Raw genomic sequence first — 17500 nt, 5'->3', positions numbered from 1 at the left:
TCAGCCGCTGGAGGAACAGAGGGAGGCGGAGGCGGAGGAGGAGGGGAAAGAAGAGTTTCTACTACCACACCACAACCACAATCACCACCACCACCACAACCACAACAACAACAGGAGGAGGAGGGGCGGAGCAAACAACAAATTCTACCACCACCACCATCCCCACCAGAACAACAACAACAACAACAAATACAACATACGAGAGCATGAAGGTGCAGGAGAAACACACCGCCCCCCACCTAGTGTCGTGCAACCGCTGGAGATACAACGTGCTACAACAGTCCGGCCCGCCCATACACTACAATCACTGTTGAGAGAGAGAGAGAGAGAGAGAGAGAGAGAGAGAGAGAGAGAGAGAGAGAGAGAGAGAGAGAGAGAGAGAGAGAGAGAGAGAGAGAGAGAGAGAGAGAGAGAGAGAGAGAGAGAGAGAGAGAGAGAGAGAGAGAGAGAGAGAGAGAGAGAGGAAATAAGACTTACACACATATAAATAAACATTCAAACATACACACAAACTATAGAGAAGGGATACAGACAGACGGGAGAAAATATAGAAAAGACATACACAAAGAGACAAGATAGACACACAAATCCCCCTCCAAGAAATAATACAAGAAGGAGAGCAAAAGAAATCTGACGGAGTTCGCAAGTAAATACACCATCGCAAACTTCGAAGGCTATGGGACGGGACAGGGCAGGGCAGACAGCGGAACTTAAGGGCTTCTACTATTAATTCTAAATCAGACGAGGAAAAACCGAGCGGTCTTCACTTCGTCGGGAAACTCAATATCTCAACCCGCTACTGACTGGGCGCAGCTTCCCACTCGTCTTTGTCAGCAGTGAAGTAATCTTTTCTCCTGCACCGCCTCGCCACCTATTATTATCCGTCGGTCCTTTAATAGGAAAAAAGATATATCGCGGCTGGATCTGTTATCTCTCAATCCCTTCTCAATTATTACTTATCACCTCCATCAGTGCTCCCTTGACCTCGCCACTCCACTCCGCAGGGTTGATACGACGTGGAGGAAGTGTATAATTGAGAAAAAAAAAGTATTTATCTGGTTTTCTTTGTTTTTATTTGTTGTTGCTTTCTTCATCGGTGGTGCAAGAAGGATAACATCAGGTGAGGCTAATGGAAGGGTTAAAAGGCTGTGAGTGGGATGTTTTTGTCACTACTACTGCTCTTACTACTGTTGCTGCTGTTACTGCTACTACCACCATCAACAGCAATTACTACTACTACTACTACTACTACTACTACTACTACTACTACTACTACTACCACCAATACTACTGAAATAATAACTGACACCCGAGTGTGGCGGACACGAGAAAAAAAAAAAAAAAAGAGAAACAAACAAAGCGTGACCCCCCCAACACACACACACACACACACACACACACACACACACACACACACACACACACACACACACACACACACACACACACACACACAAACACACAGTAGCTACGTACATGTCACCAAAAAGGGAAACTGATACCAGATTAAAAAAAAAAAAAAAGGGTGGGAGAGAAAAAGAGAAAAATGAAGAGTGATAAGTTGAACTACTCCTCCTCCTCCTCCTCCTCCTCCTCCTCCTCCTCCTCCTCCTCCTCCTCCTCCTCCTCCTCCTACTCTTCCTCCTCCTCCTGCTTCTCCTCTCCGATCCCAATAACACCACTCACCACCTCCTCTCAGCCACCACCACCACCACCACCACCACCCAGGCGGACATTCAGCATAATTATCATCGGTCAGGTATTTTTCACATTTATTTGCCCCACGACGGACATATTTCACGGCGCCTCATGTTTATTCACGGCCCGACTGTAACTTTTTGTCTTGCACTTACGCCGGGGAGTGAGAGCGTGCGTGCGAGCGAGCATCCTACAATAAGCTAACACACAAACACACACACACACACACACACACACACACACAAGCCTTGCCATTCGTACCTCACACCTGGCAATGCTACACAAGACTTTGTACATACTTTCTCCCTAATTCTGTCCAGCTCAATAATGCAAGAGTTAACCGGCATCTTCACTCCCTCATCCCCCTGTTAGTGCAAGGCAAGCTCTGCACCACTTTGCCTTACTCTGCCTTTTTCTTTATTTTTCCTCTCGCCGAGAAGTTCCAGAGAGGAGGAGCATCAAGACAACTCTGGAGCTAAAGTGACCTTGCTCTTTTCGGAAAACTCTCCTCTTGTTTTCTTGTTTGGGAAGCCGAGTTTAACGGGGATTCTCTTTTTCGTTTTTTTTTCTAAATTTTGTTTCGTAATTTCCGGAAAGTTTTTTCTTTCTTTCTTATAATAACTTTTTTCATATTAAAATGGATACACGCACACTTACAGTGTGTGTGCGCGCGCGCATCTACCAACCCACTCACCCACACAAACCAGATGATAAGTTTTACACGTTAACGAAGACCGAATATATATGAGAGAGAGAGAGAGAGAGAGAGAGAGAGAGAGAGAGAGAGAGAGAGAGAGAGAGAGAGAGAGAGAGAGAGAGAGAGAGAGAGAGAGAGAGAGAGAGAGAGAAATGAAGCACATGAAAAATAACACCATACGAAGGAGGAGGAGGAGGAGGAGGAGGAGGAAGTGAAAGCTAGAGCGGAAGAGGCACGAAATGGGAGGAAGAGGGGAGCTGGAGGAAAAAATAAGAGACACAGATGGAGAGCAGGAGGAGGAAGAGGAGGAGGAGGAGGAGGAGGAGGAGGAGGAGGAGAAAGAGGAGGAGGAGGAGGAGGAGGAGGAGGAGTGAGATGATCTGGAGTATCTGGAGAGGGCAAATATTGGTGGGTGGAGAGGATACTTAGGTGGAGTAGGAGGAGGAGGAGGAGGTAGTGGTACAGATAGTAGTGGTGGTGGTGGTGGTGGTGGTGGTGGTACTGAATGATTAGTGAGTCTTAGTAAACTCTTGACGGATAAAGTGATAGTCGTAGCAGGGTAGGCAGCTCTCTCTCTCTCTCTCTCTCTCTCTCTCTCTCTCTCTCTCTCTCTCTCTCTCTCTCTCTCTCTCTCTCTCTGGTGAAAACAAGCTACACACTAAACTTTCTTACCAATGTAGCAAAAGAAAAAAAGCATTGAAGTTCTTGTGAGACTGAGGAAATCAATCTTTAAAGCGAGTGGTCTGAGAGAGAGAGAGAGAGAGAGAGAGAGAGAGAGAGAGAGAGAGAGAGAGAGAGAGAGAGAGAGAGAGAGAGAGAGAGAGAGAGAGAGAGAGAGAGAGAGGGGGGTACTGTCGGGTTAACGAAAGAAATCAATGCGATCACCTATACTAACAGCATGACTAGCGGCTCACCCTAACAAGACAGAGACACGCACGCCCACTCCCATGCCTCTCCCGGCCCCTTGCATGCACCCCGCCTTAAGTCCTTAGCCTCTAATTAATCTATGACACCTGGTACTTAATCTCACTCCAAATGATTCTGAATAAAAACACAATACAGTGATGCTTTTCATTTCCACTGTTCTGTATTATAGGCTGCCTGTGACGTGCTTCCTTCCGTCCTATTCCCTCCTTGGGGTTAAAATAGTTTGTACAAGTATATCCCTTGAAGTTGCACGTGTTCATTTTACGAGTATTAAGTTTGTGGAGAGGAGTTAGGAGTCAAAGAATCAATACATGTCCACAGCTTTGGTATCTTCCTCTAAATGTATTAATTCCACGTCGTATACCATGTTTCACGTTGTTTGTCACTGTAATTTTGCTGCCTGGTCTACGTATTACCGTTTTGCTTCTAATAGTGTGGCAAACTATTACATTCTTTTTTCAAATTCTCTTTTAACTAATAGATGACGGATTAATCAAGTCTTCCTAACTAATTAGTGTCTTGTAAGGAATTAAGTAAATATGCCACACGTTTTGAAACAAGACGGAAATACGCAGACCAATCAGCGAGTGAGAGTCATCAGTCATGTTCCCCATATTCTCAGGAGGAAAAGATTTGGTGACACAGAACAGACCTATGTCCTTCTTCTGTCCTTCAACTTTGTTCCTGCAGGGACCTCCACATGTAGGCCTGGCGGCTTCTTGCAGCTCCCCTTACTTTCTTATGCTTTTATGTTCTCATCCTCGTCTCCTGCTCTGTCTGGGTCCTCTTCAGTACACTTCAAAGATTTATCACACCGCGCAGTCTTGTAATCCCCGCCCTTTACCCGGTTATCCTCTAAGACAAGACGTGCAGTTCCTGGTGGACAGGAGGGAGGAAGGAGGGCGGGGACACAAAGACGTGAGGGAAAGAAAGAAGGGAGAGCAGAGAATGGAGGACGGAAACAATTACATCACTGGTTTCTTATTTTGTGAGGGTTTTACTGCGCCGATCACTGATGCTTGGATATACAGACACACACTCTCTCTCTCTCTCTCTCTCTCTCTCTCTCTCTCTCTCTCTCTCTCTCTCTCTCTCTCTCTCTCTCTCTCTCTCTCTCTCTCTCTCTCTCTCTCTCTCTCTCAAGACCACCATCACCACCATCCTCCAGTCAACATTCCTAAAGCACCTATTAGCTCAGTACTCCACACGCGTTAACAAAACTTTCCCACCTTCACCAGTAACCCGAGCGTCGTGTTCCCTCGGGCGTCGGCGATCATGGATATCCACCACTTTGTATTGTAGGTTTCCTGTGACACGCTTCCTTCACTCCTATTTCCTCCCATGGAATTATTGCTCAAGTATGTCTCTCTCCATCGCTCTCTTCCGCTCTTCTTTGTTAAGTTTAGGTCTTCAATACTGCATCTTTCAAACACACACACACACACACACACACACACACACACACACACACACACACACACACACACACACACACACACACACACACACACACACACACACACACACACCAAAATGCCCGGAGGAGAGACCTATTCCATTACTTACCCTCTGCAAACTCCCTCTCTTTCCTATCTCCCTCCCTTCCTACCTTTTTCACCTGTCCCCTATCCGCCTCTCCCTACCTTCCTCCCTGCCAACCACCACTCACTTTTACAAGCCTCTGTCTATCTGTACGTCAAGAAAATCCTTTGAATATAACGAGTTCAGGATCAGGAAAAATTCGTAGCGCCAAATTTTTATATCAGGACCAAAAAATGGTGAACAACTTAAGGAATAGTGAATTAAGTTTGGTGAGTCGTTTTAAACATTCACTCCCGCGACATGAAGTTTTTCTTTCATTTTCTATTTTGTTTCTTTCTTTTTCTTTTCTTCTTTCTTTCTTTCTTTTTTTGCATGACGTTAAATAATCCACAGCCCTTAAAGGTGTGCTAGAGAACTAACACACGTGTGTGTGTGTGTGTGTGTGTGTGTGTGTGTGTGTGTGTGTGTGTGTGTGTGTGTGTGTGTGTGTGTGTGTGTGTGTGTGTGTGTGTGTGTGTGTGTGTGTGTGTGTGTGTGTGTGTGTGTGTGTGTGTGTGTGTGTGTCCGTCCGTCCGTCCACCACGGACCATTATCGTGAGAGGGAAGCTTTACTTACAAGTTCCTGCAATTGCAATGTTCATATCTTATTACCGAGGCTTTGCTATGTATAGGCGCCGCGGGAGGTGGTGGTGGCGAGGCGAGGCTGCTCAGGACGTGGATGGAGGCGTGACTGTGTGACGAAAACGTAATATTCCAATGTTAAAAAAAAAAAAAAAAAAAATCCACGTTATACATTCTTGTACGTTCACTAGAATTCACACTGGAGTATAACACGCTGAGGAATCACGAACCTTTACCAGAGAACGCTAAAGATGAGCAATTAACACCTGACATGTGGCGCGGCATCTGATAGCCCAGGTACAGTTAAGCGATACAGTCGGTAATCCTTTGACGACTTTGTGTTCTGCCTGAGCTTCATAAAACAGTCTGGTGTGAAATTTAGTGTATACTTTTCAATTACAACACTGACAGGAAACTCCAGTAATTAAAATATTTTGCTGCCTGTACTTGCATCTTGCCTGAGCTAAATAATACAAATCTGGTGTTAGGTTGAGTATAATTTTGAAAGAAGACAATGATACCAAAGGAATATTCGAGTAATTAAAACCTTTCACTGCCGTACTTGTATCTTTACCCAGTGAGATTATCAGTGATTGCTTGAACAAGTGTCACAGTCAATAGCAGCGACAGCCTACCAGCACTTACCACGCAGGCGACACAGTGGTGGCCAGCGCAAGGTGGCGATAGACACGTGATCGAGCGTTTCAAATTCCTAAAAAGCTACACATATTTCTATGAAGTGAGTGTTTAGCATGACCAGTGAGGGGGATCCTTATGTGGTGGTGGCAGTGGTGGTGGTGGTGGTGGTGGTGGTGGTGGTGCATCATACCAGAATCTGAGCTTTAAGACGCTTTGTTCTCTCATCAGTCCAATTTCCAAAGGCCACAGTGGTGATCAGTCGGGTTCTCATCTTTTTTTTTTCAATAGATGACGCGGAATCTTGTTAAATCGTCTCTATCCATGCGAGAATCGAAACCTCTAACAACTTTCGTCACAATCTACTGAAAACAATCGGGAAAAAAAAAAAAACACGCAAAACGCTTGGGATTGAAAGCTCAAAATCATATAGGCTTTGAACAGAAGTGTACGTATGTCATTAAAGAACATGATCCCATCGTCAACAAGGGCTGAGCGGTGCATCACTCCCCGCACAATAGGCAAATAAACACAGCACACGCAGCCCTCACAGGAAGACGTCTGAAGAGCCAAACACAAATAAAAAAAAACAAATGACGGCAGCGGGGGATGCAGGAAGGCTCATTAAAACACTCACACACACAACACTCCAGCAAATCTTCTTACAAGCCTTCTTCTCTCAGCAGCAGTTTTCAAAGGCCGCACAGATAGGGAGTCGTGTTCCCATGGCTGCTTCTCCTACCCCCCATGCTCACTTTTGTTGAATTACCAGTAAATACATGACACCAGATTTGAGGACGTTATTAATTTGCACTAAAGTTGTTTTCCTATTCTCAGTGCAAAATCCTGGTTAAATTGTCACTAGATTCGTGGAACCAGCCTTCAAAACCCAATTCATTTCCACTATAATTTTTTTTCCTATCCGCGACGCAGAATACTTGTTAATCTGTCAGTAAGCTCATGACACCAGCTTTGAAAACACGATTAATTCGAACTAAATATTGGTAAGTGTAAGAGGCACGAGACAGCAATGAAACATTCATCAGTACAGTTCCCGGTTCTATATGTGAAGTCCTTTGTTAAATTATCAAGTTTATGGAACATCAATATCTACTAAAGCTTGTTAAAGAGATGAATGTGAAAAAAAAAGTTTATGAATACGGCTTTCATTTCTACACCTGAAGAAAACCATCTCTGAAAACAAGATTAATTTCCACTAAAGTGTGTTAAATGTGAGAGAGAAATGTGATCGAATGTTTATGAAGACGGCTTTCATTTCCACGGGTACTCACCTGAAGACGCACTGAAGACGTTCCTGCAGAAGTAACGTTGAGGGACCTCGTGACAGAGACGGGGAGTACTGGAAAAAAAAAAAAAAACAATAAAACAAACCTATGTAATGCCAAGAATTAATATCATTACGTGTTTACTATTATTACATCTCATCTCGTTCTCCTATTGTATGTGTACGCGTTTCTCTCTCTCTCTCTCTCTCTCTCTCTCTCTCTCTCTCTCTCTCTCTCTCTCTCTCTCTCTCTCTCTGAATTGAAAGAAGAGAAAAACGTTAAAATAAGGAGATGGAGGAGACAGAGAGGAGGTGAGACTTTAATGAAAACTATGGGAGGAGGAGGAGGAGGAGGAAGAGGAGGAGGAGGAGGAGGAGGAGGAGGAGGAGGAGGAGGAGGAGGAGGAGGAGGAGGAGGAGGAGGAGGAGGAGGAGGAGGAGGAGGAGGAGGAGGAGGAGGAGGAGGAAAAGAAAAAAATCAAGAGAAATAAGAGACGAGAGCAAGAATGAAGCGAGGGAAAAACACAGGAAGAAAAGGAGGAGGAGGAGGAGGAGGAGGAGGAGGAGGAGGAGGAGGAGGAGGAGGAGGAGGAGGAGGAGGAGGAGGAGGAGGAGGAGGAGGAGGAAGAAGAAGAAGAAGAAGAAGAAGAAGAAGAAGAAGAAGAAGAAGAAGAAGAAGAAGAAGAAGAAGAAGAAGAAGAAGAAGAAGAAGGAGCTGAAAAAGAAAAATATGTAGAAAACGAAAACGAAGACTAAGAAGAGGAAGAAAACTAAGAAACAGAACAGGGAGAAGACGAAAAGAAGAGGAACAAGAAACAGAGAGGGAACAGAGGAAGTTTGTGGAAGAGAAAGGTGTATAGCGGAAGCCTCAGAGAGAATAGGAGGTGGAGCAGACGCAGACGAGAAAGATGAAGAGAAGAAGCAAAACAAAAGAATAACAAGAGAAAAAAAAATAGAAGAGGAAGTGAAGGCATAGTGGAAGCAGTGGTAGTAGTAGTGGTGGTAGTGGTAGCGGCAGTGGTGGTGGTGGTGGTGGTGGTGGTGGTGGTTTAAGAGGGAACAAGGACGTAACCCTCCCGCTGATAAATAAATGGGCGCCAAAAGAACTCAATTTGGTGCCGATGAGCAGCGCGCCGCCGGGAGAAGAATGTCCCGCCGCTGCTGCCTTGAAAATACAATCCCGAGCGAGGCGACGAGGACCGCAGGGCGTGGAGGAGGGGATGCAGGGGCGTGGGGACGTGGGGCGGCATTCGAGGGGCGTGTGCTGGGCGTTGGTTGGTGAAGGAGAGGAAGAGGGAGGAAAAGAAAGGAGGGAGGGTCGCCAACAAGGGTTAATACTCAAGAGGTGTGAAGGAGGGAATGGGGATTACAATGAGAGAGAGAGAGAGAGAGAGAGAGAGAGAGAGAGAGAGAGAGAGAGAGAGAGAGAGAGAGAGAGAGAGAGAGAGAGAGAGAGAGAGAGAGAGAGAGAGAGAGAGAGAGAGAGAGAGAGAGTATTTTAGTTTCTCCAGTATCGCCATTTTTTCTTTCACCTTTCTTTTATTTTGGTTCGTCATGCTCTCTCTCTCTCTCTCTCTCTCTCTCTCTCTCTCTCTCTCTCTCTCTCTCTCTCTCTCTCTCTCTCTCCCTTCTGATATCATTCAATTTTCTAGTCTTAATTAACGCATTTTGTACAACTACTTTTATTTTTTTTCCAAATTTTCTGCCGGAGACTAGTAAAACAAAATAAAATAATAAAATAAAATTAAATAGAATAAAAACACATAACATTAAAAAAAAAATAATAATAATGTATACGTATATCTCACAATTTTTTATTCTATTCTATTTTCGTGTCACTAATATTTTTCTTGCTTCTCCTTCTTCCTTTCTTTTTTTTTTTTTTGTTCCTCTTCACAATAACAGAATAATCACATTTTCACTCGCCACGATAAAAAGGGAGAAAAATCCTTTGTCTTCGTTCGCTAAAGGGAAGAAAGAAAAGGAAAAAAAAACTAGAAACTAAAAGATATACTAATCAAATTTTGGTGTTATTTCGACAAGAGGAGGAGGAGGAGGAGGAGGAGGAGGAAAGCACAAGCCAAGAATAATATTAAAAAATGGAGAAAAAGAAGAGAAAGGAGAAAAGCGATGAATGGGGAACAAGGGAGGATGCAAAAGGGAGAGAGGAAAGGCAAAGGCCAGAGAGACAAAAGGGAAGAGAAGGAAAGAGAAAAGGGGAGCGAAGAAGAAACGTAAAGTGAGAAGGAAAAACACTAAACGTCAAGAAAAATGGACACGAAAGAATGATGGAGAGAGAGAGAGAGAGAGAGAGAGAGAGAGAGAGAGAGAGAGAGAGAGAGAGAGAGAGAGAGAGAGAGAGAGAGAGAGAGAGAGAGAGAGAGAGAGAGAGAGAGAGAGAGAGAGAGAGAGAATAAATAATGAAAAGAAAAAAAATAAGAAAAAACAGTTCATATCCGAAGATACAGACATAAAGATCAAATGAATAAATAAATAAATACATAAATAACAACGATATTCAAAGGCGATAAAGGAAAATAAAAAAAGAAAACGAAAATAAAAATCATTCGAATTAACCCTGAAAATATGAAAAAAAACAAAAGAAACAAAAAAAGGAAATCAAATGGACTTTTCTATTTCTGTCACTTTATCTTTCAGTAAGCCTTTGTTTTTCCACTTATTTTTTCTGTTAACTTGTCTGTACGTATGCCTGCACCTCTCTCTCTCTCTCTCTCTCTCTCTCTCTCTCTCTCTCTCTCTCTCTCTCTCTCACACACACACACACACACACACACACACACACACACACACACACACACGAGCACTCCAAGATCTCAATCGCAGGATTTACCTCCATCGGCCGGCGTACTGACCAAGGGAAGAAAAACACAAAGTGAGATAAGTTCCCTTCAAGACGCGAGGAAATGGAGGAGGAGGAGGAGGAGGAGGAGGAGGAGGAGGAGGAGGAGGAGGAGGAGGAGGAGGAGGAGGAGGAGGAGATGTACAAGAAGAAGAAGAAGAAGAAGAAGAAGAAGAAGAAGAAGAAGAAGAAGAAGAAGAAGAAGAAGAAGAAGAAGAAGAAGAAGAAGAAGAAGAAGAAGAAGAAGAAGAAGAAGAAGAAGAAGAAGAAGAAGAAGAAGAAGAAGAAGAAGAAGAAGAAGAAGAAGAAGAAGAAGAAGAAGAAGAAGAAGAAGAAGAAGAAGAAGAAGAAGAAGAAGAAGAAGAAGAAGAAGAAGAAGAAGAAGAAGAAGAAGAAGAAGAAGAAGAAGAAGAAGAAGAAGAAGAAGAAGAAGAAGAAGAAGAAGAAGAAGAAGAAGAAGAAGAAGAAGAAGAAGAAGAAGAAGAAGAAGAAGAAGGAAAATAAAAAAAGGAAAACAACAACAACAACAACAACAACAACAACAACAACAACAACAACAACAACAGCCAGCCAGCCAGCAGAGCAGAGCAGAGCAGAGCAAAGATGTAACGTAATGCAATGCCGGAATATTATTAATTGCCAAGGACACCTGCCAAAAACTGCTTGACATTTCCAAAAGAGAACACACAAAAATAAAAAAATAAATAAATAAATAAATAATAATAATAATAAAAGGGAACACATAATATGAGAGAGAGAGACTTTCTAATTATTTGACACTCTAATATCAACACGGTAAAAAAAAAAGTACTTGTCATTAACACAGGGAAAAAAAAAAAAAATCGCAATCAGCACGAGACTCACATTAATACTTTATTTCTTTATACATATTACTTATACTTTCAATATTACACGGAAAAAAAAAGAGGCTAAAAAAATAAAAGAAGTGGTCGGAGGGGATATCATGTGACCGTGTGTGTGTGTGTGTGTGTGTGTGTGTGTGTGTGTGTGTGTGTGTGTGTGTGTGTGTGTGTGTGTGTGTGTGTGTGTGTGTGTGTGTGTGTGTGTGTGTAGTAACGGTCGAGATCAATGATATGTTTGGGAGAGAAAAGAAAAAGAAGTAGCGAGAGGAGGAAACAGACAAAAGTGAAAGAAGACGAGGGACGAGGAAGGAAGTACAAGGAACAGATCATGTACTGGAACAGACCAAAAAGAGAAGGAAGATACGTGTTCTTTTTTCTTTTGCTTCATTTTCTGATTCTATGATAGTCATATGACGAAAACAAGGTCCATTTTGGAAGAAGAAGAAGAAGAAAAGGCAGAGGGAGGGAGGGAAGGAACAGGAAACAACAGAAAGGGAAGGGAAGGGAAGGGAAGGGAAGGGAAGGGAAGGGAAGGGAAGAGAAGGAGAGATACAAAGGAAACAGGAACTGAGAGAAGTACCAAGATGTGAAAGAGAGAGAGAGAGAGAGAGAGAGAGAGAGAGAGAGAGAGAGAGAGAGAGAGAGAGAGAGAGAGAGAGAGAGAGAGAGAGAGGGAGAGACTTACTGTAAGAGTACAACCGCTTCTTACAATAACAACCAGGATTATCTCAAATTATAATTTCTCTCTCTCTCTCTCTCTCTCTCTCTCTCTCTCTCTCTCTCTCTCTCTCTCTCTCTCTCTCTCTCTCTCTCGTCATGAGTTATCATTGGAGGACTCACACGGTCATGTTATCTTTTCTTTTTTTCCCCTTTCATGACATCCAGTTCCCAGACAGTTGGGATGCGGCGTGGATTACATGCTCTTCTCTTCCAGGAAAGTGTTTAGAAAGGGTTTAATTGGCTGTGAGTGCGTGGCGGGGCGGACCGGCAACGCTCCGCCCCATACTCGTCATTCGTCTGATTCCGCATTCATGGATTCAGTTTGTAGCTCTTCTCCCAATTAGTCGCATTCCTTTACTCCCTCGGGCGTTTCAAGGCGATGCGGCGTTAATCTCCTGGGCTAATGATTCAGGGTCGTTGCCTGGTACTTATTTACTTATTTATTTTATTTATTTTATTTTATTTATTTATTTACATATCTATATTTATTTTTTAATTCACTGTTCCACTTTTTTTTTTTTTTCCTGCGGGAGCGTTGAAGTGTTACTTCTGTGTCGTGTGTCACGATGCATTCTTCTATTCTCTTGAGAGCACTGCGTTCTGAGGAGTTCTGGAATGGGTATATTTGATTTTTATTTATTTATTTATTTTTCACTATTATTGTCATGTTCTCACTATTTTGTTTTCTCTCTCGACAGTAGTATTAAAAGGTTATCCTTCATTCGTGTATCAATTTTTATTTCAATTTGATCTTCTTCAATCATTCATTTTTGCTCCGGTGGCATTAAAATGTTGTGTAATTCTCGTTTTTTTTTTTTTTACTTGTCTTTTATTCATTGAGTTCTACGATTCTGCATCAGTATTTTAGTTTTTTTCTTCATTCGTATTAAAACTTATTTTAGATTTTGTTTTTTACCACATTTTTTTTTAGTACAGCGGCGTTAAGAAAATTTTTATTCTAACTCAGACGTTTTTCAACTTGTTTTTATTATTTCTTTTGACTCTGAATTTTCATTTTATTCTGGCTTCTTGCAATTTACATTTCATCATCCATTTTTCTGTTTTACTGTAAGTGCTTAGAGATAATGATTTTCCATTCTTGTACCAATTTTTTGAGCTTAGTTTTCTGAACACTATGACATCAGCAAACAATTTAGTCTTACTCCTTTCTCTATAACATAATGTGATAAACTTTCTATTACAATAATTTCTCTTTCCATTCGCGCCTTTATCGATGCAGTGCTGCAGGAGTGTTTTCCTGCACATTCATTCATAACACTCTTTTTTCCTTCCACGCCTCCTACGTGAATCTCCTTCGCGTTAATAGGAACTCTTTTGTAACATGGAATCCCCGTACAAGAATCTTTTGTTTCTATATTTGAACACTTACTCTTCATTTATGATGTGTACATAATTTGTTAATGAATGCTCACAACGATATTCAGCATTTCTTTTTCTGAAGTGGTCAATAATTCATTTGCGAATACATTTCGTTGGTGATTTGGACTAAGATAAATTAAAATTAAAGAGATAAAAATCTGACTAAACGATAGTTCTTGAATTATTTGACAAGTTCATTTCTATTATTAGTATCATGATATCATTCCTGTTTTTAAATACAAGATTATTCGATACACTCATGGCACCGGCCAAGCGGGAAAAAACACTGTGCTGCCAGTCCCAGAATAGATTCGAAAGCAGTAGTCAAAAACTACAGAATAAGTGTCTCGAAACCTCCCTCTTTAAAGAGTTCAAGTCATAGGAAGGCAAAAATACAGTATCAGGCAGGGATTTCCAGAACGATCAGGCAGGGAACAGAACGCCTAAATTCATAAAAGCTGTTTTAGTTAGAGATGAGATGTGAAATTTCAAGTTTAAATTACAAGTAAAGGAGAGACCGAGGATGTTCATTAAATAAGAGGGGGACAGTTGAGTGTCACAGAAGAAGAGGGGATAGTTGTCTGGAAGGTTGTGTTGAGTTGATAAATGGAGGTATTGAGTTTTTAAAACACTGTACAATACTGAGCTTGTTCTGCCCCCAATCAGAAATGTTCGAGAGATCAGAAGTCAGGCGTTCCTTGGCTTCACTGCATGAACTGTTTACTTCTTGAAAGGTTGAACGTCGACGAAAAGACCTGGAAAAGTGCGGGGTGGTATCATCAGAGTAGGATTGGATACGGCAAATAGTTTGGTTTAGAAGATTATTGATAAATAATAGGAAAAGAGTGGGTGACAGGACAGAACCTTGAGGAACACCAATGCTAATACATTTAGGAAAAGAACTGTGACTGTCTACCACACCAGCAATAGAACGGTCACAAAAGGAAACTTGAGAAGAAGTTACAGAGAGAAGGGTAGAAGCTGTAAGAGGGTAGTTTGGAAATCAAAGCTCTGTGCTAGACTCTTTCAAAAGTTTCTGATATGACTATGGCAACAGCAAAAGTTTCACCAAAATCCCAAAAGAGGATGACCAAGACTCAGTAAGGAAAGGCAGAAGAGTACCAGTAAAGCGGCCTTGACAGAACCCATACTGGTGATCATACAGAAGGTTGTGAAGTGATAAATTGTTTAAGAATCTTTCTGTTGAGGACAGATTCAAAAACTTTAGATAGGCAGGAAATTCAAGCAAAAGGACGGTAGTTTGAAGGATTAGAACGGTCACCCTTTTAAGGAACAGGCTGAATGTAGGCAAACTTCCAGCAAAAGGGAAAGGTAGATGTTGATAAAGTTGAAAGAGTTTGACCAGGCACAGTTTCGGGAAAACAATAGGAGGGACCTCATCAGGTCCATAAGCCTTCCGAGGATTTTGACCAGCAAGGGCATGGAAAACATCACTGCGTAGGATTTTAATAGGTAGCATAAGTAGTCAGAGGGTAGAGGAGAAGGAGGAACAAGCCCTGAATCATCCAAATGTCATGTTATTTGCCAAGTCTACCCTGAAAAGGAACATGTTTCCTTAGTGTCCCCCCGTGTGTCGTTTTCCTTCTAACCATACCTTTATTCTTAGTTATAAGTTAGTATAAGGCTTATTTACTTATCTTATATCATGTAGTATTATTCTTTTAATAATTTAAGTTCTTTATATGTATGTATATGTAAGGGAAAAGGTGTATTTGAAGGTGGAATGTGTTGAGGCGAGAGGCGATACGTGTCTGTCTCTCGTATCTGAGTCAGCAAAAAATTTAGGACGCAAGAAGACCCAGAGGGGGAAAAGAGAGGCGTCGTTCTCACGGGATAAATTTGGGTGTTGTGGTGATTGAGTGGACATGTGAAGGTATTGGCGATGTAGTGGCGTAACCCTGATATCCAGGATCAGGTTGGTAAGTCTTTTGTGATACCAAGAATTCTTGTCTGCTAAAATTTGGTTGGTGAGTTGTGTCGGTGATGTAACGATGAGGGGTAGCGTCGCGGCTGAGTGGAAGCCATTTTGTGGTTGGGGTTGTGGTGGTGTTGTGGCATTATTGGTGTCTTTGAGGACGGTGTTATGGTGCTATAGGTGAATTATGGTGATGGTGGTGATGTCTTGTGAGGTTTGAGCAGGTGAATTACGGGAATAGTTGTTTGGAGACGCGGTGACGGTGTCTGGGTAAATTCCTGCAGCTGGGGAAAATATTCCAGAGGCCTGTGAAGAAGTCAAAGGGTTTTAATGCTTTGTGAAGTGAAGGCAATGTCATATATTTGTGTGTATAACCTTTAAGCAACAAGGGAGGCGATATAAGAGCCCGAAGTAAAGGGAAACGTATTGTAATTGAGTGTGGGAATTATCCTGTGTTGGTCTAGGGTAGAAATTTGTTCCTTAATTTCCTATAACATGCACTACCTCAATTTATTTGTAAGTTAACATTATTATTAATATATTCTGTTATTATATAGAACAATTCTGTGTTCTACATCCAAACTGATCTGATATTGAGGTGATTCCTGGCGTGCTGTGCTAAGGTAAGGGTTTTGAGCGACGGGTTAATAGCTGACGATTTCGAATAGGTCGGGTAGGTATTCGAAGGCCTTTAAAAATCTAGCCCTTTAAAATTTTCTGGGATCAGTGTACCGTCCACTTTCTTGGAAAGATAACCAGGTTCGTGACACAAGGCAGAGTTTTTAGCAAAGGTTTGAGAGAAGAGTTCAACTTTAGAAATAGACGGCAGTGACTTTAGATGGCAGTGGTGCCATCAGGTTGAAATAAAGAAAGGAAAGATGAAGTAAAGTTAACAGAGATGTTTTTAGCTAAGTGCCAGAACTCACAAGGGGAGTTAGATCTTGAAAGATTTTGACACTTTCCATTAATGAAGGAGCTTTTGGCTAGTTGGAGAACAGACTTGGCATGATTCCGGACAGAAATATAAGACTGAGGTGATGGAAGGTTCAAGTACCCTTCGTGGGCCACCCATCTACATCTGTATAGCACGAGAACAGGCTGTGTTAAAGCAAGTTTGGAAGGTTTAAGTAAAAAAAAAAAAAAAAAAAAAAAAAAAAAGTGAGGAATGTACGCCTCCATGCCAGACACTGTCACCTCTGTTATGCGCACAGCACACAGAGACGGTTATCTGACACGGAAGCAGTAGTCATTCCAAGGAAAATCAGTATAATACCTCCTCAGGTCACCCAACTAGCAGAGGCAAAACGCCAGAGGCACCTCCGCTTAGGGGGATCCTGAGGAGGGATTGAAGCGATAGGACAAGACACAGATATGGGATTTTGATCAGAGGAGCCCAACAGAGAAGATAGGGTGACAGCATAAGCAGAAGGATTAAAATTTATGAAAAGGTCAAGAATGTTGAGTGTATCTTCAAGACGGGCAGGAATAGGAGGAGTTGCACCAGTTGCTCTAGGTCGTGGAGGACAGCGAGGTTAAAGGCTAGTTCACAGGGAGTCAGTGAAGGGAGAAGAAAGCCAAAGATGGTGGTGAACACTGAAGTCCCCAAGAATAAAGATCTCTGAAGCTTACACCTAAGACCGCGAATGTTGCAGAAGTTAATGAAAAAAAAATGAGGGCGGTGTCAAGACATTCGATACCAGAAAAGCAGTCTGATCTGGGAACATCTGTGGTCCCCTCCCCAGATGGAGGCTCCGAGGCAGGTATAGGAGTCGCCATATTGATATTGAATTTTAAATGTAGAGTGTATGTGTAATTAGGTGCATGTAGTTTTGTGTGAAGGGCAGGCTGTCTGCCCCCTTGTGTTGTGAAACACAAAAGGAAACGTTCAGTGAGGTCACAGATGGGTTTAATGAAGTTCACAGCACCTCCTCATCCAGTGCTTTAAACTTCACCGGGAGCATTTATCGTTTTGGCAGGTGTCTACTGCCTCCTCCATGAGGATGATAGGTGGAAATATTTAGGTATGTTTCATGCAGGGACTGCCAGGTGAAGGCTTGATGACTTCTTGCAGCTCTCCGGATTTTCTTATATTCTTATGTTCTGTCAGTTTGTCTAGTAGAAAAATATGTATTCTTTAACTCGGTCAGTGCAGCTACCACTGTCTGCTGTGCTGTTTCCCCTGCCACCACTGCGCAACGTTACCGATCAGTCTTCTGCTCCACCTCGAGTCACTATCTTACTATTTTTGTAATTTTGTTACCTGTTGGGATAAATACAGTTACGTTGGTTTCTGTGTCATTTTTTATTTATTTTTTTTATTTTAACATATCAAGAC

At 42.2% G+C, this 17500-nt stretch overlaps 1 long non-coding RNA gene across 2 annotated transcripts in view; it reads right to left on the bottom strand.

The window, feature by feature from the left end:
* Window positions 1-17500, bottom strand: part of LOC135101307 (uncharacterized) — a 302592-nt gene that overhangs the window by 153985 nt on the left and 131107 nt on the right. For both annotated transcript variants that reach the window (XR_010269191.1, XR_010269192.1), the window contains exon 5: window positions 7414-7481. This is a non-coding gene — a long non-coding RNA (uncharacterized LOC135101307). The remainder of the gene's footprint in view (window positions 1-7413; window positions 7482-17500) is intronic.

Source organism: Scylla paramamosain, chromosome 1 (genome assembly GCF_035594125.1).
Source record: "Scylla paramamosain isolate STU-SP2022 chromosome 1, ASM3559412v1, whole genome shotgun sequence".
NCBI lineage: Eukaryota > Metazoa > Arthropoda > Malacostraca > Decapoda > Portunidae > Scylla > Scylla paramamosain.
Note: the sequence above shows the minus strand (reverse complement) of the source record. Positions and strands in the feature narration are given on the sequence as shown.